We start from the raw sequence: 26,910 nt of genomic DNA on the forward strand, positions 1-26,910 counted from the left end.
AAATTAATATTTAATCCAAAATTCTTGAGATTAGTTAAATTTATAAACACATTGAAATATATTAAGGAGAGACTACATTATAAATCAATTACACACGTTTATTCCGTTATAATATTCTATACCACAGATCATAAAAATATATCTCTAAAATGAAACTTACTTACAATAAACACCACGCATGAGAATCCCAGCACAGTCTATAATTATCCAGTTTAGTTCACTCCAAATATCAGAATATGGACTATTAGCTTAACAATGCTTAGTTAAACAATATATAGTAAAATACTTTAACAGCCAATTGATATGCCAATTTATCTGAGCTGAAATAACTTCTTATTTAGCCACCACAAAACAAGTTTTAAAATATATCACAATAGCTACAAATAACTTAATACACCAGAGAAATTTAACTTCAATAATAAGCCTGACTTAAAGATATAAAATACAAAAGACCTTTATCTAGCAAGTAAAATTATTTAGCATTAATGTGACTAGTTACAACTACACAGGACTATGGATATAAATTTTAAATACCAATTGTGCTCTTTAAATTACCAGCTGCAATCTAACTGTAGCAACAAAATACCTTTGATTTAAATATAAAAGTATGAAAAAAACCTTTTATACATTAGAAGTTAAACCAAATTGAAGTTTCAGCTTTTTCAGATAAGTCCAGTTCACCTCATAAATTAAGAGAGGTATTTTGAAATATGGATAAGGAAGTTAGCCCAATTTTTGCTTATAGAGACTGTGTTTACAACAGGCCTGCAAGGTTATCAGTCAAAATTTTAGCAAGCAAAGACTACTTCTATCCCCTTGCATGTGGTTATATAACGTGATACACCTCACCCATTTTTATTCTAATTATTGGTGAAGTTTTTGATACGCACTTATTGAAGCTTGTCTGATAGCCCCTTCGGAGCTGAACATCTCTTGGTTATTTGGGAGACACCTCCCTGAGCAGCCATTTACCTTTTGGTTGCAATAACATCTTTGAACTATAGGTGGAAGCAGACAACTAGAAATGCAGTCTTATTATCAATACTGCTACAGTTTAATATTGATTCTTAAGTATTTTTAAAATGTATATTTAGTATATTCACTATTTCTTGCCTCAACAAACAATTATGTCCAATTTGTATAGGATCACTTAATACTATTTAATCTGGGCATTTTAATACTAAACATGATACACTTCCCACAATATTTTAGAAGATGCCTTCAAATCTACACTTGATCATTATCCCATATTAATACAAATACAGAATATGGAACATACATATCTCTTGCTGAGTGCACAAAACATATGACACAATTTATGGGACAACCACACATGCACTTGTCAGATGCCTGAAAAATAAAAAGAATAGGTTATTAATTTTGAAATAAATTGGACATTTTACATTTACTGTATAGCTACTTATTAAATTCAGCAAATATTTATCTAACATGCCACTGCTAGGCATTTTCGTTCAGATCCACAAATATAAGTTTATACGATTTATTTGGACAGTCTGAGGCATTTATGTAATGTTTTAAAACTATATATATATAATTTGTCCAAACTTCAAATCCTTAAGACTTCTATGTTTTCAAAAATACATTAGTTAAGACATGTTAAAATCTTCACACTCAGGCTTTCAACTTCCCATATTAATATAAATATTGTACATCTGTGTATCTCTTGCTGAGTGTACCACTATACTCCTGGAAAAATCAAGAATATGTTATTTGTTTCATACATCTTTAAAATAAGGTTATACAATTGTTTATTTAATTTATTACAAACCTGAAATGCATTTCTCAGATCCATGGATATATATATATATATATATATATATATATATATATATATATATATATATATATATATATATATATATATATATATATAATTTATACAGTCTAATTATCAATTAAATCTTTGAGAATTATACAGTTCATATAGATGAATTTCTAACTTCTCTTTTCAAAACCAAGATTTAAATTCTTATATGCTTTCAGCAAAATATGTCTCTCTGTTTTCTCCTGCTATTATCCATTGAGATGTACGTCTGAGCTTTGTGTATTTGAAACTCAGTATGGGACACTTAACACTTAGCTGATAAGGGCTATCTCCTTTGAGTATGTTTGTATATTCCATTATCAGTTCAAACTGAGTGACTGTTCCTTCAGATTGGAAAACTCTTTGTACAGTCCTCCTTTGAAGTGGATAATAGGGACATACTGACTTGTAATGTGTATCTAGTTACAGCAGGAGGGGGGGGGGGGTTGTGTTACCCAGCCCAGACCATCTGACAGAGAGAACTGCAATTTATAGTAATAAAACTGATGCAAACAGTTTCATATATAATGAACTCTTTGGTCTTATCATGTATAAATAATATATATTTATACATATTATTTAATAACACTAACAGATATCCGGACAATATGTTATCGCAGTTTAGTTGTATTATTTAAAATTGTTTGTTTTGCATTAGAGTTGGGCTGGCCACTTTCTCCCCACTGCCACTAAGAGCTCCCCCCCATGAGACCCACTCCAGTGTCCCACTTAGGTGGATTACTTCCACTGCCTTGCCACAGGCATTCTTTTTCATACTCTCTCTTCTTCTTTCTAACTTCTTCCCCTTTTGTTCTCCCCCCCCCTCTTTATACCCCTTGGTTGTCTTTTGCAATGACCCTCGCTCCTGCGATAATACATGAGCAACACAGCCACTATTAAACTATTGACACATAACATCAAAGGCTTTAACTCCCCAAGTAAACTAAGCCTACTCCTGAGGTCACTCTCATTTCACAGCCCCTACGTGGTGTTCCTCCAGGAAAACCACTGGAAAATAGATGAACCATATAGACTATACACAAAAAATTACCCAGTGGTTAAATGTGCCCCGTTCTCAAAAAAAAGCCAGAGATGCACTAATCCACAAATGACTGACTTATGACTTGCTACACATAGACAGGGACCCACAAGCTAGATATGTACTTCTAATATTCAAAACTGAACCACGTCCTATACACATTGGTCTCAGTGTACCACCCCAACATACACCAACCAAAATGCCTAAATAAAATACTTCATACAATAGACAGACTCAAACAGGGAAAGGTCCTCCTGGCTGGTGATTTTAACATGATCTGGGACTGTGACCTAGACCGCAAATTCACAGGGGCCCCAAAGAAAAATGCCCACTCTACACATTTAGCCTCTTAATTTTTAAGCTATAATGTCACACTTTGGATACTATGACATCTGGAGATCCTTCCCCACTACAACTAGAGACTACACTTATTATTCACATCCGCATAAATTGTACTCGAGACTTGATTACGTGTTCACTCAAGCCCCTACCTTGGACAAAGTAAAGGCTGTGAATATCTCCTTTAGACTTGTGCAGCGTCGAAAAATTTGGTTCAGTTCGGATCGATTCGGACCGATTCGAATTTGGAAGAAATCGAATGAATTTGTTTCGGATTAATTCGGATTCTTTCGGATTCGTGGAAAATTCGGTTCGAATCGATTCGGAATTTCGGAATTTCGGTCAGTGTTAAGTGGGATGTGCTGTGTATTACACTAGTACACTGTACAATACTAGTGTAATACATGGCCATCGAATCCATCCGAATTTACCAAATAAATTCGAATCGATTCAGATTTATTTGGTAGATTCGGCACTACCGCAATTCGGAAATTCGAATCAATCCGAATCTCCGAATTTGGCAAATTCGTCCAAATTTTGATTCGGACCGAATCGAATTGCACATGTCTAATCTCCTTATGTCCCTTATCGCATCACAACCAAGTCACTGTTACCCTACCCTCCCCTGATACCTATGAATCTAAATTTAGCTGGAAATTACCCGCTTCCGACAACTGGGCCTCCCATTGTTGTAAGCCCATTGCAAACTTAGAAAGCTTTAGAATCTAAATAGAGCTTCACCATCCCCACAGATGGCTACCCAAATTCAAGAGATTAAAAAGCATATTTGCAGTATCGAATGGCATATAACCCAAAGCCAGTTACTAAAACTCAGACAGTAATTTTACTATAAGGGTAACAAAGCTGACAAACTGTTAGCTAATAAACTGTGATTCCACAAGGCAGCCACACAAATTCATCACCTCACGAATGCAGGACAAACACTATGGCATCCCTCACAGATAGGTGAATGAGTATTATGCTTCCCTATACAATATTAAGCAATCTAAAACAACCCATCCAGCTCCCCAGCATCATATCCACTCTTATCAACCTCCCATCACACACACAAAATAGCACTGTTTTTGAATTACATCACTATCTTTTCTCCCACACCGGCGAGAACAATCCCAAGACTCTTAGATAACTTTGGAGACCTGTCATATTATAAATTAAATCTTAATTAGACTGAAATTTATACATGTGGCTTCCAACAGGAACACATCCAAAATCTCAAATTTCAGTATCGGTTTACTTGGTCAGATAAGTCAGTAAAACACTTAGGAGTTATCCTCTCAAACGATTTCTCACAAATAATTAAAGACAACTACCTGTCCCTGTTAAATCAGTTGCGGAACCTAAAACACAAATGTAATGTCCAATCCATCTCATGGTTAGGTTGTATTGCAGCCTTAAAGATTAGTTTCCTCCCTAAGATTACATACCTATTCCAGTGCTTACCCATTAGAATTCCTAGGTTCCTCATCCTCCATTTTCAGAGCGAATTTACCAAATTTATTTGGCAGGGCAAAACCCCCTGAGTCTCTCATAGGATACTACAATACCCTAGACATTATGATGGCCTCATCTCTCCTTCTATAATCCAATACCACGACGCAGCCATGTTAATACATATCACACAAAGGAGCTCCAAACAAAAAACAAGCAGATGGAGGGTAATCAAACAAGCCTCTCTTGCCTTCCACTTACAGCTACACGATTTAATTTGGAGCCCTCCACATTGCCGTAGGACACTTAACATCTCGAATCTTATTATACGTGAATGCCTCAATGCCTGGAATAAACTCAGACACAACCATCTAGTAGCCCCCCACCCATCCCCAGTCCACTCCATACTGGACCTTCTCACAGGCCTCCCAGAATCCCACCCAAATATGTCCTGGAGACAAACCCTACCTCCAAACCGGTCATCTGTTACAGACACTATGGCCTATATTCACTCCAAGGAGAAAAATATATTTTCTGTTTTAAACCAATTCGACTTATTTGAAATGATTTGGGCTGATTGGGTCTTCCAATTCAACCCTAACTGGTCTCCAACAGGTTACACAATAGGACAAAAAAAAAACCGAAAGACAATTCGAGACCCCTCACACAACCATCCTTGCTTGAAAAAAAATACACCCCAACCACAACCCCCCCCCTTCCTCCTCCTATTCCTCTTTTCTCTCTTCTTTACTTCACTCTGACCTATCCCTATATATATATATATATATATATATATATATATATATATATATATATATATATAATGACTTGGAGGAAGGATTAAATAACATGCAGATGATACAAAGTTGTTTAAGGTGATTAGATCAGAGCAGTATGTCATTGCTCTTCAGGGGGATTTACAAAAATTGGAGGAATGAGCTGGTAAATGGCAAATGCTATTTAATACTATTAAAATGTAAGGTTCTGCATTTTGGAAGCAATATTTGCAGGCTACCTATTATTTAAAAGGGACTAAACTTAGCAAAATAGGAGGAAAAGGATTTAGGGGCACTTATGGATATCAAGCTAAAAATGAGTGCAAAGTAAGGCAGAAGCTTCTAAGGCTAATAAGATACTAACATGTATGCTACTGTGTCATTTCTATAGACAGCAGAAATAGACATTCTTTTTTTTTTTTTTTTTAAACGTTTCTGAAAATAGTGGAACTAGAAAATAGATCCCTACAGAAGACATACTAGTCTAATGTCACACTTTTGTGCATTGATATTGATGTAGAAAATAACTGCCCCTTTAAACTCATATGTATTAGCATATTTTTTTGGTAGACACATTCGTTAAAATATTGCAACTCAAAACTAAATAATGATGAAAGTCTTTGGGAGTAATTATTAAAGGAAGATAAAAGGGCATAATGACATTTAAACATATCTAACAACACTTAAAGTATAATTATTTAATAATGTATCTCAAATGCATTAAAAGCCATCAAAATATATTTACACAAAATAATAAAGCTTTTTTTTTCTTTTTACTTATTATTCTGTTTACTCTAAATGCATGAAACATTCATTTTTCAAAACATGGTAAAGCAGTAACTATTGAGTTATTTACATAGGTTAATCATTGGCGCACACATATTCTCCCTGGGATTTTCAATCACATAGATACAAGTATAACCTAATGCATATCCATACCCAGAAATGCACTAGCACAAAATCAGTATTTGCATACACACATATATAAACATATATATCTATGCACTCTCACTCACTATTCAAATGTACGTAGAATATATACGTAATGAGTGTTTACGTTTTATAGCAATATCTAGCAAATGAGGATGCCTGATATCATCATAAAAAAACAAGATAATTGGACTCAGTTGAAATCTATGGGGAGAAGTTTATATGGCCACTATATATCCGAAGTCCCATTGGGTTTTGCTTGCACGCAAACAATTTACTTTCAACTGGTAATATTCAGTGTTAAACATTTGTTTTGATTGGTGTTTGCAAGTGAGAAGGGGAAAAATGGAATGCACCACTTGTAATTTGGCCCATGATTGTGAACTTTTCAGTAGGTTTTGTTGCATCTAGGTGGTAGTTTCTAAGTAACAGTTGGCCAATGTTATAAAAACCCTTGTTGCAAATGCAGACTTCACCTGTGATCTATAGTATTGACCTAAGTATTTATTTTACACTTATTACATATTAGTATTACACACATATAGGTGCACCACACACACTCCTCTTCCCTTTTTATATTTAAGAACAAATATGTTGTTTTTGTTAGGATTAATGTTTACTTAGTTTAGAGTTAAGGGACATTAAACACTAAATATATGCTAGGTAGATTGATGCATTCAAAGAAAAGATTAGTCTGAGAATAACATGTGGATGTATTTTTTATAGTTTTATTAGCTGTTTAAATATTGACAAAATAAGTGTAAAGTTTTAGTGTCTATAAAACAATGGGAGCTGCCATGTTGTAACTTAGGTTACCTTATCTGCTATGGCCAATTAGAGACAGAGTGCAGCAAGTGGCTGTGTGGAATATAACAGTGTTCTGCACTTTGATTTGTAGCAGGGACTGAAAAGCTACAGGAAAAGGGGACAAAACAAATAATGAAAGTATAGTGCAGAGTTTTTTTCAAATATATGATTTATCATTTATATTACCATCTCAAAGTGTTTAATGTCCCTTAAAAGATGTGTAACAGTTTAGCGATAAAGACTAGACAGCTATAGGGGTACCACTTAGGGGTAAATTTACCATCCCTGCAGGTGGACAGGTTCCAAAGTAGAAAACCTGTCCATCTGCAATTGCCACTTGTGATGTTTCATCGCAGGGTGAAATTTATGATTGCACAAGATAATTCTTGTGAAATGCCACCCATTGCTCCAGTTAAACCAATTGTGCTAGAGCAGGGAATGTCAATCACAAAGAACGAGCGAGTATCGGGCTCATTGATCTCGCTGCCTCTGAGGTGGTGGAGAGGAAAAAGAAGCAGATTTTGTTTCTTAAAGGGACTTTAAACTGTGGGCACAACTAACATTAGAATGGTTACACTGTGTAATTGCATTTCATCCTGTTCCTGCAGCTCATTTAAAAGTAGGTCTCCTGTTTTAACAGATTAAAGGTGCCAGATACTGAAGCTCCGCCTCTTTGTACTTAGGGCTCCCGTCTTAGAGCTCAGGTATTCTCACAACTTGTGACAGAGGCTGTGCACACTCACAGATCAATAATATCGCCTATTTTTTTTACAGCTGTATAACGTGCTTCAGATTAGGATGAATGATGCAAAGCAGGAGTTGTACATTTTTTGCAGTGGCTGCATTGCTCTATAAAAATGCTGAGTGTTTTTTTTAAATATATCTTGTGCAACTGTAAAACTGTGTAAAAAATGCATAAATGTAAAGCTCACATGATGTATCATGCATACTAACCTGAAGCCTTGTATAGAGCTGTAAAAAAATAGGCAATATTACTTATCTGTGAGTGTGAGGATTTAGAAATCCTGATGGTACTACTGTGATATTAGTACTTGGGATACTGCCACTTTAAATTTTTATTGAGCTTTAATTGATTATTTATTATGGCTTATAGGGGCTATTATCTTAAACCAGTAATTTCTGATTCAGTCAAATAGACTGAAAAAAAGGATACTGTTTAAGCACTCAATCCCAAAATTGTGTTGTGCGTGGATGTACTGTGTTAAAAACAATACTTTATTGTGCAATGATTAAAAAGTTGGTATAGTTAAAAACTTTCATGTGTCTAATAATATAACATATGATTAATTTGTGTATTCAATAATTCTTCCTATTTATTGATGTTGGGATACTGAACACAATAACCTCGATCCGATATACAGCGTCACCCGCAGAAGCCGGCGACGCCAACATTTGCACGGGTTTAGTATCCTATATATGGCGTAACCTAGAAGTTACACTCGTATATTTCTGCCTTCGCCCATAGTTTTTTGGGCCATAGGCAGGTATACCAAACCCGAGCAGTTTGGTATCCAATATACAGCGTAAGGACTTACGTGGCGAAAATGGAGAAATCTTACTCCATTTTCAACTCGCCACAAAATGCAGCCATAGTAAGCCTTACGCTGTCTATTGGAGCCCCGTAACTCCCTAAACTACCTACCAAATAAAACCTAACACCTAACGCATGCATAATGTCTATCTACCTGTCAACCGCGATCCCCCGCCGCAATCCCTAATAAAGTATTTAACCCCTAAACCGCCGCTCCCGGACCCCACCGCTACCTACATTAAAAGTATAACCCCCTAATGTGATCCCCCTACACCGTCGCCAGCTACATTACATACCCCCTAATGTGAGCTCCTACCCCGCCGCCAGCTACATTAAACTACCCCCTAATGTGAGCCCCTTACACCGCCGCCAGCTACATTAAACTACCCCCTAATGTGAGCCGCTTACACCGCCGCCAGCTACATTAAACTACCCCCTAATGTGAGCTCCTACCCCGCCGCCAGCTATATTAAATGTATTAACCCCTAATCGAATCCCCCTACACCGCCGCCAGCTATATTAAATTAATTAACCCCTAATCGAATCCCCCTACACCGCCGCCAGCTATATTAAATTAATTAACCCCTAATCTAATCCCCCTACACCGCCACCAGCTATATTAAATACATTAACCCCTAATCTAATCCCCCTAAAGTAATCACCTCTATTACCAGCCCTTAAAAGGGCCTTTTGCGTGACATTGCCCCAAAGTAACAGCTCTATTGCCAGTCCTTAAAAGGGCTTTTTGCGGGGCATTGTCACAAAGTAATCAGCTCTTTTGCATCTAATCTAAATCCCCCTACACCGCCGCACCTATAATAAATGTATTACCCCCTAATCTAATCCCCCTACACCGCCGCCACCTATATTAAATAGATTAACCCCTAATCGAATCCCCCTACACCGCCGCCAGCTATATTAACTATATTAACCCTAATTATATTAGGGTTAATATAGTTAATATAGTTATTATATTATATATATTAACTATATTAACCCTAATTATATTAGGGTTAATATAGTTAATATCGTTATTCTATAATAACCCTATCTAACTCTAACATCCCTAACTAAATTCTTATTAAAATAAATCTAATTAATATTAATATTATTAATTAAAATATTCCTATTTAAATCTAAATACTTACCTATAAAATAAACCCTAAGATAGCTACAATGTAATTAATAATTACATTGTAGCAATTTTAGGGTTTATATTTATTTTACAGGTAACTTGGTATTTATTTTAACTAGGTACAATAGCTATTAAATAGTTAATAACTATTTAATAGCTACCTAGTTAAAATAATTACCAATTTACCTGTAAAATAAATCCTAACCTAAGTTACAGATACACCTACACTATCAATAAATTAAATAAACTACAAATATCTAAACTAAACTACAATTAAATACACTAAACTAAATTACAAAAAATAAAAAAAGATTACAAGAATTTTAAGATGATTACACCTATTCTAAGCCCCCTAATAAAATAACAAAGCCCCCCAAAATAAAAAAAATTCCCTACCCTAATCTAAATTACAAAAGTTAACAGCTCTATTACCAGCCCTTAAAAGGGCCTTTTGTGGGGCATGCCCCAAAGAAATCAGCTCTTTTGCCTGTAAAAAAAACAACCCCCCCCCCATTATAACCCACCACCCACATACCCCTATTCTAAAACACCCAATCCCCCATACACTGAATAGGAATTCAAGGTACGCGATTAAAAATGGCGTCCCTTGAATTCCTATTGGCTGATTTGAGCCTTCAAATTCAAATCAGCCAATCGGATGCAAGCTACTTTAATTCTATTAGCTGATTTGAATAGCCAATAGAATAAAAACTACTGTAATTATTATTAATTATTAATTACATTGTAGCTATCTTAGGGTTTATTTTATAGGTAAGTATTTAGATTTAAATAGGAATATTTTAATTAATAATATTAATATTAATTAGATTTATTTTAATAAGAATTTAGTTAGGGATGTTAGAGTTAGATAGGGTTATTATACTAAATATATATATATAATAAAATAACTATATTAACTATATTAACCCTAATATAATTAGGGATAATATAGTTAATATAGCTGGCGGCGGTGTAGGGGGATTAGATTAGGGGTTAATCTATTTAATATAGGTGGTGGCGGTGTAGGGGGATTAGATTAGGGGTTAATCTATTTAATATAGGTGGCGGCGGTGTAGGGGGATTAGATTAGGGGGTAATACATTTATTATAGGTGGCGGCGGTGTAGGGAGATTTAGATTAGATGCAAAAGAGCTGATTACTTTGTGACAATGCCCCGCAAAAAGCCCTTTTAAGGGCTGGTAAAAGAGCTGATTTCTTTGGGGCATGCCCCGCAAAAAGCCCTTTTAAGGGCTGGCAATAGAGCTGTTACTTTGGGGCAATGTCACGCAAAAGGCCCTTTTAAGGGCTGGTAATAGAGGTGATTACTTTAGGGGGATTAGATTAGGGGTTAATGTATTTAATATAGCTGGCGGCGGTGTAGGGGGATTAAATTAGGGGTTAATAATTTTAATATAGCTGGCGGCGGGGTAGGAGCTCACATTAGGAGGTAGGTAATATAGATGGCGGCGGTGTAAGGGGCTCACATTAGGGGGTAGGTAATATAGATGGCGGCGGTGTAGGAGCTCACATTAGGAGGTAATATAGATAAAATAGGTAGCGGCGGTGTAGGAGCTCACATTAGGGGGTAATATAGATAAAATAGGTAGCGGCAGTGTAGGGGGCTAACATTAGGGGGTAATATAGATAATGTAGGTGGCGGCAGGGTTCGGGAGCGGCAGTTTAGGGGTTAATAACTTTATTAGGTGCGGCGGGGTCCTGGAGCGGCGGTTTAGGGGTTAATACATTTATTATTATTAGGAGAGTGAGGGGGATAACGGATAGAGGGTTAGATGTGTCGGGCTATGTTTAGGAGGCGTGTTAGACAGTACGGGTGATTTAATAACTTAGTCAGGTTTTTTATGCGGCGGCAGTTTCTAAAGTGCCGTAAGTCACTGGCAACTCCAGAAATTTGTACTTACGCAGATTTCTGGACATCGCTGGTTTGTGAGACTTACGGCACTTTAGCCTCTGAGGGCGCCATATATGGGATAGGTCGAGTTGCGAGCTGAAACTACGGGCGACGCAGGTTTCCACGCTTGCGCCGAAACCTGCGCCATATATCGGATCGCGCCCAATTTCTTTTCTTTTAGGATTCAGATAGATGCAATTTTAAGCAACTTTCTAATTTACTCCTATTATCAATTTTTCTTTGTTCTCTTGGTATTTTTTATCTGTAAAAGCAGGAATGTAAGGTTAGGAGCAGGCCCATTTTTGGTTCAGCACCCTGGGTAGTGCTTGCTGATTGGTGGCTACAAGCGAACAAAATAAAAAATTGATAATAGGAGTAAATTGGGTTCAGTACCCCCCCCCCTTTAATTTATAGGCTTGCCGTTTAAATGTTATTATACCAAGTTAATGTGGATGGTATATCTGAGTTAATATATTGATATATTTTACCGGATATATCATCAACCTTATATATTTTTCCTTAAATAGTGAGGATAGTAACTTACATATTCTGTAGATCCTATCTACTTATAAGTTGGCATATGTACATACACTGATACTGTTTCTTTAAATATGTAGTACATCTGGATTTTTATTTTTATTTTCTGCCAGTTATAATATCAATCTTATGTATTTATCCTATCTTATCATATTTAGGGTAGTAACTCATATATTCAGTTGAGTTTATCTACTTATCTATTGTCCTATGTATATACTAGTACTTTTCCTTTAAATATATCCCACAGCCTTTCTATTACTTTGAGCGAGTACTGGGATTTTGTATATATTCATTCACTATAGTATATTGAGCAATACTAATGTAAATATATAGGTAAAATGTTTTTTCCTTCATATGTTTTATGTTACTTAATAGGGTTGTTATCTTCAAAGAATATATTAATAAAAATGATGCAAAATTCTACTTTAATTTGATACTTGGTGCTGTGCCCAGAAGCAAATTTTGCTTTTGTTACCATATATAATTGCTTGTCGCTTGCTATGCAGAGTGGTACAGTTTTATTATTGCTGTGATCGTTTACAGGAATATTCATTTTAATTTGTATTACGAATATATTCTCTGAATATGCAGAAAAAAACCTCCTGCTTTATTTAAGCAACTGTTATTTTTGTTTATATTTGTCCCTTCTTTTAAGTCTTATATTACTCAAATGTTCTGTCATTCAAACTCTAACGGCTAGATTACGAGTTTTGCGTTAAGCTGAAAAAGCAGCGTTAACAGGTCCTAACACTGCTTTTTCACTACCGCTGTTATTACGAGTCTTGCAGGTTTAGGGGCACCGCACACTTTTTTAGCCTTACCGCAAACCGACTTATGTAAACTTCGTAAAGCCATTTTTCTATGGGCCTTCCATAGCGCCGGTATTACGAGTCTGTCCTGGGAGGCCAAAAAGTGAGCGGTACACCCTCTACCTCCAAGATCCCTAAAACATTCTTAAGTCAGTAGTTAGGAGTTTTACATTACAATGCTGTAGCATAAAACTCATAACTAAAGTGCTAAAAAGTACACTAACACCCATAAACTACTTATTAACCCCTAAACTGAGGCCGAATGAAGGTTCCTTTAAATGACGTCATCCAAGAAGGCGTCCCTCGAATTCCGATTGGCTGATAGGATTCTATCAGCAAATCAGAATTAAGGTAGGAAAAATCTGATTGGCTAATTGAATCAGCCAATCAGATTCAAGTTCAATCGGATTGGCTGATCCAATCTGCCAATCAGATTGAGCTTGCATTCTATTGGCTGATTGGAACATCCTATTAGCCAATCCTATCAGCCAATCGGAATTCGAGGGACGCCATCTTGGATGACGTCATTTAAAGGAACCTTCATTCGGCGAGTAGGCGTCGGGGAAGAAGGATGGATCCGCGTCAGCTGGAAGAAGATGGCTCCGCTCCGCTCCGGATGGATGAAGATAGAAGATGCCGCTTGGATGAAGATGTCTGCCGGTCCGGATGTCCTCTTCTGCCCGGATAGGATGAAGACTTCTGCCGCTCCGGATGTCCTCTTTTGGTCCATCGGTGCCCCGCTGGGTGAACACGACTCAAGGTAGGGAGATCTTCAGGGGGGTAGTGTTAGGTTTATTTAAGGGGGGTTTGGGTTAGAGTAGGGGTATGTGGGTGGTGGGTTTTAATGTTGGGGGTGGTATTGTGTTTTATTTTACAGGCAAAAGAGCTGATTACTTTGGGGCATGCCCCGCAAAAAGCCCTTTTAAGGGCTGGTAATAGAGCTGTTAACTTTTGTAATTTAGATTAGGGTAGGGAATTTTTTTTATTTTGGGGGGCTTTGTTATTTTATTAGGGGACTTAGAGTAGGTGTAATTATCCTAATATTCTTGTAATCTTTTTTTATTTTTTGTAATTTAGTGGGGGTTTTTTTGTAATTTAGTTTAGTTTATTTAATTGTAGGTACTTGTAGTTAATTTATTTAATTTATTTATTGATAGTGTAGTGTTAGGTTTAATTGTAACTTAGGTTAGGATTTATTTTACAGGTAATTTTGTAATTATTTTAACTAGGTAGCTATTAAATAGTAAATAACTATTTAATAGCTATTGTACCTAGTTAAAATATAAACAAAGTTGCCTGTAAAATAAATATAAATCCTTAAATAGCTACAATATAATTATTCATTATATTGTAGCTATAATAGGGTTTATTTTACAGGTAAGTATTTATTTTTAAATAGGAATACTTTAGTTAATAATATTTAATTTATTTACCTTAGGGGGGTGTTAGGGTTAGGGGTAGACTTAGCTTTAGGGGTTAATATATTTATTATAGTAGCGGCGAGGTCTGGTCGGCAGATTAGGGGTTAATAAGTGTAGGTAAGGTAGCTGCGACGTTGAGGGGGGCAGATTAGGGGTTAATAAATATAATATAGGGGTCGGCGGTGTTAGGGGCAGCAGATTAGGGGTACATAGGTATAATGTAGGTTGCTGCGGTGTACGGAGCGGCAGATTAGGGGTTAATAATATAATGCAGGTGTCAGCGATAGCGGGGGTGGCAGATTAGGGATTAATAAGTGTAAGGTTAGGGGTGTTTAGACTCGGGGTTCATCTTACGGTGTTAGGTGCAGACTTAGAAACTGTTTCCTCATAGGAAACAATGGGGCTGCGTTAGGAGCTGAACGCTGCTTTTTTTGCAGATGTTAGGTTTTTTCCAGCCCAAACTGCCCCATTGTTTCCTATGGGGGAATCGTGCACGAGCACGTTTTTCCAGCTAGCCGCTACCGTAAGCAACGCTGGTATTGAGGGTTGAAGTGGCGGTAAATTCGGCTCAACGCTCCCTTTTTGGAGCCTAACACAGCCCTTCAGAGAACTCTCAATACCAGCGTTGTTTAGAAGCAGCACTAGAAAAAAAAGACGCGTAGCTAACGCACCCCTTTGGCCGCAAAACTCTAAATCTAGGTGTAAGCTAGCTACAATATAACTAATAGTTACATTGTAGCTATCTTAGGTTTTATTTTTATTTTACAGGCAAGTTTGTATTTTAACTAGGTAGAATAGTTACTAAATAGTTATTAACTATTTAATAACTACCTAGCTAAAATAAATACAAATTGACCTGTAAAATAAAACCTAACCTAAGTTACAATAACACCTAACACTACACTACAATTAAATAAATTAACTAAATTAAATACAATTAAATAAATTAAATTAGCTAAATCACAACCCCCCCACTAAATTACAGAAAATAAAAAACAAATTACAGATCTTTAAACTAATTACACCTAATCTAATAGCCCTAGCAAAATAAAAAAAAGCCCCCCCCCCCAAAATAAAAAAAACCTAGCCTAAACTAAACTATCAATAGCCCTTAAAAGGGCCTTTTGCGGGGCATTGCCCCAAAGTAATCAGCTCTTTTACCTGTAAAAAAAATACAAACAAGCCCCCCCAACAGTAAAACCCACTACCCACACAACCAACCCCCCAAATAAAATACTAACTAAAAAAACCTAAGCTCCCCATTGCCCTGAAAAGGGGATTTGGATGGGCATTGCCCTTAAAAGGGCATTTAGCTCTTTTGCAGGCCCAAAGTCCTAACTTAAAAAATAAACCCACCCAATACACCCTTAAAAAAATCCTAACACTAAACCCTGAAGATTCACTTACCGGGAGTAGTCTTCATCCAAGCGGCAAGATGTCCTCAACGAAGCAGGCAGAAGTGGTCCTCCAGGCGGGCAAAAGGGGTCCTCCAGATGGGCAGAAGTCTTCATCCAGACGGCATCTTCTATCTTCATCCTTCCGGCGCGGAGCGGGTCCATCTTCAAGACATCCGACACGGAGCATCCTCTTCAAACGACGGCTTCTTCGTAATAAATATCTCTTTAAGTGATGTCATCCAAGATGGCGTACCTTCAATTCCGATTGGCTGATAGAATTCTATCAGCCAATCGGAATTAAGGTAGAAAAAATCCTATTGGCTGATTGGATCAGACAAGAGGATTGAGCTTGCATTCTATTGGCTGATTGGAACAGCCAATAGAATGCCAGCTCAATCCTATTGGCTGATTGCATCAGCCTATAGGATTTTTTCTACCTTAATTCCGATTGGCTGATAGAATTCTATCAGCCAATCGGAATCTAAGGGACGCCATCTTGGATGATGTCACTTAAAGAGATATTCATTACAAAGAAGCCGTCGTTTGAAGAGGATGCTCTGCATCGGATGTCTTGAAGATGGACCCGCTCCGCGCCGGAAGGATGAAGATAGAAGATGCCGTCTGGATGAATACTTCTGCCCGTCTGGAGGACCACTTCTTCCCATCTGGAGGGCCACTTCTGCTAGCTTTGTTGAGGACATCTTGCCTCTTGGATGACGACTTCTCCCTGTAAGTGAATCTTCGGGGGTTAGTGTTAGGATTTTTTTAAGGGTGTATTGGGTGGGTTTATTTGTTAGGTTAGGGCTTTGGGCCTGCAAAATAGCTAAATGCCATTTTAAGGGCAATGGGGAGCATAGGTTTTTTTAGTTAGTATTTTATTTGGGGGTTGGTTGTGTAGGTGGTGGGTTTTACTGTTGGGGGGGTTGTTTGTATTTTTTTTTACAGGTAAAAGAGCTGATTTTTTGGGGGGCAATGCCCCGCAAAAGGCCCTTTTAAGGGCTATTGTTAGTTTAGTTTAGTTTTTTTTATTTTGGGGGGGCTTTTTTTATTTTGATAGGGCTATTAGATTAGGTTAATTAGTTTAAAGATCTGTAATTTGTTTTTTATTTTCTGTAATTTAGTGGGGGGTTTTGTGATTTAGCTAATTTAATTTATTTAATTGTATTTAACCCCTTAACGACTGAGGACGTGCAGGGTACGTCCTCAGAAAAAAGGCAGTTAATGCCTGAGAACGTACCCTGCACGTCCTCAGTGTGGAAAGCAGCTGGAAGCGATCCTGCTCGCTTCCAGCTGCTTTCCGGTTATTGCAGTGATGCCTCGATATGGAGGCATCCTGCAATAACGTTTGTAAGCCATCCGGTGCAGAGAGAGCCACTCTGTGGCCCTCTCTGCACCGGAGATCGGTGGCTACCGGCGTTGGTGGGTGGGAGCCGGACCGGGAGGCGGGTGGCGGCCATCGATGGCCATGTGGATCTGAAGGGGGGCGGGATCGTGGGCGGGGGTGGCTGGGGGCGCGCACGGGCGCGCGCGCGTGCACGGGAGGGTGGGGGCGGGCGCGTGCACGGGGAGGGAGCGGGTGGGAACCGCTACACTGCAGAAAATGGGGAAATAAAAAATATAATAAAAATAAAATCTAAACAATCAGCAAGGTGGTGGGGGTTTGTTTGTGGGGGGTGGGGGGTTGGGGGAAGCTACACTACAGAAAAAAACAAAAAAACCCCAAAAAAAGCACTTTTTATTGTAAACTGGGTACTGGCAGACAGCTGCCAGTACCCAAGATGGCCCCCAATAAGGCAGAGGGGAGGGTTAGAGAGCGGTTTTGGGGGGGATCAGGGAGGTTGGGGGCTAAGGGGGGGATCCTACACAGTAGCATATGTAAATATGCTAAAAAAAAATTTCATTTTTTTTAAAAACCCTTTTATTTTAGTACTGGCAGACTTTCTGCCAGTACTTAAGATGGCGGGGACAATTGTGGGGTGGGGGAGGGAAGGGAGCTGTTTGGGAGGGATCAGGGGGTGGGATGTGTCAGATGGGAGGCTGATCTCTACACTAAAGCTAAAATTAACCCTGCAAGCTCACTACAAACTCCCTAATTAACCCTTTCACTGCTAGCCATAATACACGTGTGAGGCGCAACAGGATTTAGTGGCCTTCTAATTACCAGAAAGCAACGCCAAAGTCATATATGTCTGCTATTTCTGAACATGAAATGTCCATTGCCGCTACCATTAGTCCAATTACCTCCATACACTGAGCCACTGTCGGCCGAGGAATGGAATGAAGTACTCAGCAATTGGTTAAGATTTTTTATTTTCTGACCTCCGTCAGAAAAATCTTCATGTCTACCCAGTCTATCAGAGTTCCTAGGAATGGAACTCTTGTTAGAGGAACAAGTGAACTCTTTTTTATGTTCACCTTCCACCCGTGATAGGTGCCAACATGATGTCCATGTGAGATTTGGCTAAATGGTAAGTTGACGCCTGAATCAAGATGTCGTCCAGATAGGGCGCCACTGCTATGCCCCGCGGCCTTAGCACCGCCAGAAGGGACACTAGCACCTTTGTGAAAATTCTGGGAGCTGTGGCCAACCCGAAAGGAAGGGCCTCAAACTGGTAATGTTTGTCCAGGAAGGCGAACCAGAGGAACTGGTGATGATCTTTGTGGATAGGAATGTGAAGATACGCATCCTTCAAATCCACGGTGGTCATATATTGGCCCTCCTGGATCACTGGTAAAATTATTCGAATAGTATCCATTTTGAAGGATGGGACGCTGAAAAATTTGTTTAGAATCTTGAGATCTAAAATCGGTCTGAAAGTTCCCTCTTTTTTGGGAACCACAAACAGATTTGAGTAAAACCCCTGCCCCTGTTCTATTTTTGGAACTGGGCAGATTACTCCCATGGTATATAGGTCTTCTACACAGCATAAGAACGCCTCTCTTTTTGTCTGGTTTACAGAAAAACATGAAAGATGAAATCTCCCTCTTGGGAGAGAATTTTTGAATTCTAGCCGATACCCCTGGGTCACGATTTCTAATGCAAAGGAACCCTGAACATCTCTTGCCCAAGCCTGAGCTAAGAGAGAAAGTCTGCCCCCTACTAGATCCGGTCCCGGATCGGGGACTGCCCCTTCATGCTGTCTTGGTAGCAGCAGCGGGCTTCTTGGCCTTTTTACCTTTATTCCAGGTCTGGTTAGGTCTCCAGACTGACTTGGATTGAGCAAAATTCCCCTCTTGCTTTGTGGCAGGGGAGGAAGAGGGTCCACCTTTAAAGTTTTGAAAGGCACGAAAATTATTTTGTTTGGCCCTCATTTTAATCGTCTTGTCCTGAGGAAGGGCATGGCCTTTACCTCTAGTAATGTCGGAAATTATCTCCTTCAGTTCAGGCCCGAATAGGGTCTTACCTTTGAAAGGAATAGCTAACAGCTTAGATTTTGATGACACATCAGCAGACCAGGACTTAAGCCATAATGCTCTACGCGCTAAAATGGCAAAGACTGCATTTTTTGCCGCTAATTTAGCCATTTGAAAAGTGGCATCTGTAATAAATGAATTAGCTAGCTTGAGAGCCTTAATTCTATCCAAAATATCATCTAATGGGGTCTCAACCTTAAGAGACTCCTCTAGAGCCTCAAACCAAAAAGCGGCTGCAGTAGTTACAGGAACAATGAACGCTAGAGGTTGTAGAAGAAAACCCTCATGAATAAACAATTTCTTTAGAAGACCCTCTAATTTTTTATCCATAGGATCTTTGAAAGCACAACTGTCCTCAATAGGTATAGTTGTACGCTTAGCCAGGGTAGAAATAGCTCCCTCCACCTTAGGGACCGTCTGCCACGAATCCCGAATGGTGTCAGATATAGGGAACATTTTCTGAAAAGTAGGAGGAGGAGAGAACAGAATGCCTGGTCTATCCCATTCCTTAGTAACAATGTCCGAAATTCTTCTAGGGACTGGAAAAACATTAGTTTAAGTAGGGACCTCTAGGTATTTATCCATTTTACACAATTTCTCTGGTGGGATGGCCATAGGGTCACAATCATCCAGAGTCGCTAAAACCTCCCTGAGTAACAAGCGGAGGTGTTCAAGCTTAAACTTAAAGGCTGTCACATCTGAGTCTGTTAGAGGGAACATCTTTCCTGAATCAGAAAGCTCTCCCTCAGACAGCAATTCCCTCACCCCCAAATCAGAACACTGTGAGGGTACATCGGAGATGGCCAATAAAGCACCGGACCTACTGCGCTTACCCTGCAAACCAGGCAGTTTAGACAATACCTCTGTGAGGGTAGTAGACATAACTGCGGCCATATCTTGCAGGGTGAAAGAATTAGACTCATTAGAAGTACTTGGCGTCGCTTGGGCGGGCGTTAAAGGTTGTGACACTTGGGGAGAATGAGATGGCATAACCTGATTCTCGTCTGACTGAGAATCATCCTGAGACATACTTTTATCAGCTAAAATATGTTCTTTGCAATGTAAAGCCCTTTCGGTACATGAGGGACACATTTTAAGTGGGGGTCCCACAATGGCTTCTAAACACATGGAACATTGACTTTCCTCAATGTCAGACATGTTAAAAACAGGCTAGTAATGACCACAAACAGATTTGAAACACTTTATTTTATGAAAAAAATAACAATCTGAAAAAACGGTACTGCGCCTTTAAGAGGAAAAAAAGCATACAATTTTTCCAAAACTGATTAAAAACGATAAAATTATCCCAATTTTATGAGAAATGCATCCCAACTTGTCAGCTAAGTTTGCCCCACAAGGAAAGGAATACTTAACCCTTACCAAAAAAAGTTATGCTATAAAACGTTAACTTCAATCAAAAACGACCCCTTCACCTCGCCACAGCCCTGCTGTGGTTCCTACCTGCCCTCAGGGGTCTGTAAAATTGGATTAAACCTTCAATTAGGCCCAAACTGTCTCTGAAGGCCCACCGGAGTTGGAGCTTGCTGCTTGTCTGGGAAAAACAACTGCGCAACTGAGGCGCGAAAATAGGCCCCTCCCATCTCACTTGATGTCTCACAGCCTAAAATGACCGCACCAGAGCGGTCTAAAACCTAGCCATGTGGGTTCTTATACCCATAAAGTGAAGCCATGTGTACCCTCTATACTTCAATAAAGTAAAAAACGTCTGCCATAAAAACGTTATCTGAAACTCCCAATCATGAAAACGTTTGCCCACAAACATCATAACATCAGTGTCAACCATTTTTTTATAGCCCAATATGCAGGTCCAGTAATACCCCTCTCTATACATTAGGATTACTGCTTACCCTTTCCCTCAAGGGGATACTGTCAGCCAATTCTGAAATAACACAGTCTATCCAGAAAAAATGACTGAACATACCTTAATGCTTATAGCATGAAAACGTTCCTCACACTGAAGTTTCTTAAGTACTCCTCAGCCATTCTGTGGGAACTACTCTGGATCCTAGTAACAACTGCTAAGATCATCAGTCTCCAGGCAGAAGTATTCATCCATCTGCTGCCTGGGAGAAAATAGTACACATCCGTACCATTTAAAATAAAAAACTCTTGCTTGAAGAAAATAAAAAGTAACATTTTATCACCTCTTTCACTTTACCCTTCCTATTACTTAGAGTAGGCAAAGAGAATGACTGGGGGGTGGAGTCAAGGGAGGAGCTATATAGACAGCTCTGCTGTGGTGCTCTTTGCCACTTCCTGTTAGCAGGAGGATAATATCCCACAAGTAAAGGATGAATCTGTGGACTCGTCGTATCTTATAGAAGAAATCATATTAACAGAAATGTTGAAATATCCACAGCGTGGCAACTTGCCTAGAAGATATATTCAAACATTGGAGAAGTAATTTATGCTTTAGGCAAATAAAGAAATTCCTGGTCATGAAGCTTGGTTCCTGTGACTGAAGAGTTAAACCTAATTTTCTATATGGAATATGGGGTTCTCATAGATATTAGTTGGTGACATATAGATATAATATGGTGAAGTAAAAAGTGGGTGAGTTATAGACTTGCAGTTTGCAGAGTGAGCAATATTGAAATACAAAAAAGGATGGTTAAACTCTGTGAGCAACAAGCTAGAAAAATTGTTTATATGACCATTCTCAGCAAGAGAAAAGTGAGAAGTATTAAAATAACCTGTGTACCTATGGAGGCGTGTGGGTGTAAGTCATTAATACTTCTTAGCTGGAATAATCAGTGGACAAGAGACACTCTGAGTTGAAGGAGGGGGGGGAGAGGGGGGGAGCTTTTTAGCGTAAGGAAAAATTGTGGTGAGAGGGAGGTTGACCAGTAGATTGTGATATGTTTCAGGGTAAGTAACCACAGACTTTCAAGTGGGGTTAATCATATGTGAGGTCTAAATTAGATACAGATAAAGTTTGCTAGGTCTCATAATATAGAAATATAAACACAATGAAAACATATTCATACAATGACAACAAACCATGTAATGATAAGGTAGGTATAACTGAGAGCTTTTTATGTTTATAAGAACCCCCTATAATATTGATGGTTGACTCAGGTCTATATGTAATAACTAACAACAATGGAGATAGACTAGAATGATATATAGCTTTTTGGGCATGGCACAGCGTCATAAGGTATAATTGTACTCTGTAGCATTGTATATTAGAATTCAAATATTTGTTGAGGCCAGTTAACAGTTCTAAGGCTTTAACAGGAGTGTATCTAGCTTATAAATTACACTTATAAATATATACATATCAGAGAGATCTGGCCAGAGCAGTGAAAGGTTAGTGGTTGGGGGTTACCAGTGATCACAGGAAGGCTCATAACAGTCCCCATCTATTATGGAAGGTGGACCGTGCTGAACATGAGATGACCCATAAAGTACTGAATAGCAAGGTGCCACTAGTAACAGAATAGTGAATTTTCAAATGTGTTATATAAATAGTGAAATTGTCTACTAATACAACAATACATAACCATTAATGGTGTAGATCTTGGTATTCTTTAAGGTATATATACACAAGCAAGTGACGAGAGAGGTTAGTGTTAAGGCTGAGCTGACTGAAAACCACATGCATTAGGTATTTCCACCTGTTAATTCTCATATACCTATGTGCCCCACGAAGAGAAACAAAAATATTATTAGAAGTGCAATAGTAACCCAAGTCTAAAAACAATAACTTGACAAAGAAAAGTGGTCAAAAGTAATCAGCGTGTCTATGATATCAATAGCATGTCAAGAACTCTGATCATAGAAACATATTGTATTACTATGCAATAACGGAAATAGAAAATTAACAAAAATCATCAGAGCTCCACTCTGATAGCATTAGATACAAATTAATAGCTACATTGTTAGATATAGTTAAGCCAATAAGGCTAATGTGAGGTAGATGGCTCAGTATGAAATATCTAGGGCAAGGGAATCCGAGAATATGTTATAACAAATCTTGAGGAGTCAGGAGCTATTCATGACACAAGCCAATACATCGTTGCCCATTTATAATAAGTTGTTACCTAATTTTAAAATATCTAGATAGCCGAATCATCACTCAGAATACACATTTGATAGTGGCAGCCAATTACGCTTTATAAAAACGAGTGTAAAAGGTCAGATAATAGATTACACTATTGGTATAGAGCCAAATCCTGTCATCTGTCATAATCCCGTTACACCCAACCTCTGGTCTAGCACTTCTAAGAAGAGGTTTTATCAATATTTACTGTTTAGCACATCAATACTAATAAATATACAAAAATAGAGGTTCTATCAATATCCACTGTTTATCACACTAATAATATGAAAAGTAAACAGTGAGGGAGGTAGTCCATACACAAATACATCCCAGGGATTTTATATGCACGTAAGATTGAAGACAGTAAGGATCTTTATATAAGAAAAAGGAAACATATATCTACTGTTTACGCACATCCCCGATATTACTGAATAGCAACTATTAAATAGTTCTTTGAGGAGGTAAATTCAGTCTCTACACACCTCCAAAATTAGCCAATGACAGTAGAATACAATACGCTGGAAGCACCAATGGGAGTAGCCTAAAGACACCCCCCCCCCCAAAATTAGCCAATGACAACGCAATACGATACGCTGTAAATACTAATAGAAATAATTACAACAACAAAGAATATACAATCGTTCTTTGTACAAAAGTACACGAAATCCCCCCTCAAAACTTGAATACAAAAACAAAAACCACGTAAGAAGCGCCAGGTCTGAATAGGAAGTTAATTCTGAATGATCGGTCACAAAAGTGGGAAAAGTATATAAATGTTGTCAATAGGATATATTTTTAGGTTGTCTGACGTTAAAGTATATATAACACAATAAGGATTTCACATTGAAACTACAATAACTTAAAGGGACACTGAACCCAAATTTTTTCTTTCGTGATTCAAATAGAGCATGTAATTTTAAGTAACTTTCTAATTTACTCCTATTATCAATTTTTCTTCGTTTTCTTGCTATCTTTATTTGAAAAAGAAGGAATCTAAGCTTTTTTGGGATTCAGAACTCTGGACAGCACTTTTTTATTGGTGGATGAATTTATCCACCAATCAGCAAGGACTACCCAGGTTGTTCACTAAAAATGGGCCGGCATCTAAACTTAAATTCTTGCATTTAAAATAAAGATACCAAGAGAATAAAGAAAATTTGATAATAGGAGTAAATTAGAAAGTTGCTTAAAATTTCATGCTCTATCTGAATCATGAAAGAAAAAATTTGTGTACAGTGTCCCTTTAATAATATACAACATAAAACAAATAAAATACTTAATGAGAAACCGGAAGCAATGTGTCAAACACATCCGGTTCACAGATTACACAGACCGGCAAACGATCCGGGGCGCGATCCGATATGCAGCGTAGTTTGAGGCGCAAGCGAGGGAACCCCCGCCGCACGCAGTTTCAGCTCGCAACTCGAGCTATCCTATATACGGCGCCGTCAGATGCTAAAGTGCCGTAAGTCGGATAAACCAGCGATGTCCAGAAATCCACGTAAGTACAAATTTCTGGAGTCGCCAGTGACTTACGGCACTTTAGAAACTGCCGGCGCCTACAAAACCTGACTAAGTTATAAAATCACCCGCACTGTCTAACACGCCTCCCAAACATAGCCCGACACGTCTAACCCTCTATCCGCTATCCCCCCTCACTATCCTAATAATAAAAAATGTATTAACCCCTAAACCGCCGCTCCCGGACCCCGCCGCCACCTAATAAAGTTATTAACCCCTAAACCGCCGCTCCCGGACCCCGCTGCCAGCTATATTAAATCTCTAACCCCCTAATGTGAGCCCCTACCCTGCCGCCATCTACCTTACCTACCCCCTAAAGTGAGCCCCTACCCCGCCGCCATCTATTTTAAAATTATTAACCCCTAATTTAATCCCCCTACCTCGCCGCCACCTATATTAAATTATTTAACCCCTAATCTAATCCCCCTACCCCGTCGCCACCTATATTAAATTATTTAACCCCTAATCTAATCCCCTTACCCCGCCCCCAACTATATTAAATTAATTAACCCCTAATCTAATCCCCCTACCCCGCCGCCAGCTATATTAAATTATTTAACCCCTAAAATACTAAACTATGCCTACCACTAAACCTAAGTCTAACCCTACAAATAGCCCTGAAAAGGGCTTTTTGCGTGGCATTACCCGAAAGTAAACTGCTCTATTGCCAGCCCTTAAAAGGGCTTTTTGCGGGGCATGCCCCAAAGAATTCAGCTCTTTTACCAGCCCTTAAAAGGGCTTTTGGCAGGGCTTTGTCACAAAGTAAACAGCTCTTTTGCATCTAATCTAAATCCCGCTACACCGCCGCCACCTATAATAAATGTATTAACCCCTAATCTAATCCCCCTACACCGCTGCCACCTATATTAAACACATTAATCCCTAATCTAATCCCCCTACACCGCCGCCAGCTATATTATTATTATATATATATTAAGTATAATAACCCTATCTAACTCTAACATCCCTAACTAAACTCTTATTAAAATAAATCTAATATTAATATTATTAATTAAAATATTCCTATTTAAATCTAAATACTTACCTATAAAATAAACCCTAAGATAGCTACAATATAATTAATAATTACATTGTAGCTATTTTAGGGTTTATATTTATTTTACAGGTAACTTGGTATTTATTTTAACTAGGTACAATAGCTATTAAATAGTTAATAACTATTTAATAGCTACCTAGTTAAAATAATTACCAATTTACCTGTAAAATGAATCCTAACCTAAGTTACAAATACACCTACACTATCAATAAATTAAATAAACTACAAATATCTAACTAAAATACAATTAAATAAACTAAACTCTTCTTCCATCCGGTGATGTCTTCAAGCAAAGCGGCATCTTCAATCTTCTTTTTTCGCTCCTCCGCCGTGGAGCATCCATCGGGCACGACGACTTCCCGACGAATGAGGTTCCTTTAAATGACGTTATCCAAGATGGCGTCTGTCGAATTCTGATTGGCTGATAGGATTCTATCAGCCAATCGGAATTAAGGTAGAAAAATCTGATTGGTTGATTGAATCAGCCAATCAGATTCAAGTTCAATCCGATTGGCTTGAAGATTGAAGATGCCGCTTTGCTTGAAGACATCACCGGATGGAAGAAGACTCTCTGCCGCTTGCTTGAAGACATCGCCGGATGGAAGAAGACTTCACTGCAGCTTGCTTGAAGACATCGCCCAGATCGGATGAAGAGTTCTGCCCGGCGGGGTGAATACAAGGTAGGGAGATCTTCAGGGGGTAGTGTTAGGTTTATTTAAGGGGGGTTTGGGTTAGATTAGGGGTATGTGGGTGGTGGGTTGTAATGTTGGGGGTAGTATTGTGGGGGTGGGTTTCAGGCAAAAGAGCAGTTTTCTTTGGGGCATGCCCCGCAAAAGGCCCTTTTAAGGGCTGGTAAGGTAAAAGAGCTAACATTTTTAATTTAGAATAGGGCAGGGAATTTTTTTTATTTTGGGGGGCTTTATTATTTTA

The sequence above is a fragment of the Bombina bombina genome, chromosome 1 (assembly GCF_027579735.1).
Source record: "Bombina bombina isolate aBomBom1 chromosome 1, aBomBom1.pri, whole genome shotgun sequence".
NCBI classification, from domain to species: Eukaryota; Metazoa; Chordata; class Amphibia; order Anura; family Bombinatoridae; genus Bombina; species Bombina bombina.